Source organism: Diachasma alloeum, unplaced genomic scaffold, assembly GCF_001412515.2.
Source record: "Diachasma alloeum isolate Michigan unplaced genomic scaffold, Dall2.0 Dall_scaffold_00434, whole genome shotgun sequence".
NCBI lineage: Eukaryota > Metazoa > Arthropoda > Insecta > Hymenoptera > Braconidae > Diachasma > Diachasma alloeum.
Window position 1 is genome coordinate 11,113 of NW_021680573.1, and position 1,458 is coordinate 12,570.

The window sequence follows — 1,458 nt, forward strand, 5'->3', positions numbered from 1 at the left end:
AAACCCCTGAGACCTCGGTAGGACCGAAAGGTTCAGAAATGGATCCCGAAAGGGGAGCCAAAAAGAAGACGCAGAGGAAACGCACAGGAGAAGTGACGACCTCGGAAAGTAGTGGTGGAGAATCCGAGGCTGAAAAAGTCTCGAGATCGAAACCAGAGAAAAAGGGGCCGCTCTCAGAGGAGGAGAGGGCTAAAAGGCCAATCAGTCCATTGGTGACGGATTGGAGCCTTACCTTGCCTAAGGACAGGCCAGGCCAAGGGGCCGAAAGGTCCTCAGAGGACCTAGCCTCGCGAATGGCGATACTGAAAATCTTCGCTGAGGAAGCGAAGAGGCTAGAAGAGCAGATCATCTTCAGGACTGATCGAAGCGGAAGCCCCTCCCCGCAGGGGGCGAGGGAGACCGAAAGGCAGCACAGAGGCTATGTATGAGAAGCCATCTCTGAGGACACTTGAAATGGAACGGCACAACGAGCCCATAGAGACTGTAGAAGTCATCTATGACGAGCTCGAATTGGAGGAAACTGAAGCAGCACACGCCTTGCAAAGTCGTGATGCTCCTTNGGCCATCTCTGAGGACACTCAAGACGGAACGGCACAACGAGCCCATAGAGACTGCAGAAGTCATCTATGACGAGCTCGAATTGCAGGAAACTGAAGCAGCACACGCCTTGCAAAGTCGTGATGCTCCTTCAGGGAGGGGTGGACGTGCTGGTTTCACCAGGCACTTGTTAGTGTGTCGCAATTGCGACCGAGTAGGCCACACATTCCGGTTTTGCACCGCCGAACGAACCGCATTTTGTTACAGATTCGGTGCCAAAGGCGTGCACTTGCCAGAGTGGTCAAAATGCCGTCCAAAAAACGGGAAACCGGCAGCGTAAATGACGAAAATTCGTCTGCGCCGCCGGAAATCTCGGAGAATTTGGAAAGAAACCTAGTGGAAGAGGTGAAAAATTCCTCAGAAACGGGAGGAAGGGAGATCCCAGGGCAGAATCATAGCCCAGAGTTCGGAGAAACGGCTGTACAAAGGGTAGAAATGCCCGCGGCAGTGGCGGAGAAGTCTCGAGAGGAGGGGAGAGTGGAAAGACTCTCTCTAGAATCCCTGACGGACCCCATTGCATTGTCATCGCCAGATATAAGCTCTGATCTGGAGTTTATCAATCAGGCGATGAAACAAGNCGGAGAAACGGCTGTACAAAGGGTAGAAATGCCCGCGGCAGTGGCGGAGAAGTCTCGAGAGGAGGGGAGAGTGGAAAGGCTCTCTCTAGAATCCCTGACTGACCCCATTGCATTGTCATCACCAGATATAAGCTCTGATCTGGAGTTTATCAATCAGGCGATGAAACAAGTAAAGGTGAATTCGAGGTCGGCGAACTGGTCCTAGTTCGCGGCCACGAGCTGTCGAGTGCTGCAAAGCATCGTTCAGCGTCCTTGAATAAACCGTTCAATGGACCTTTCGTGG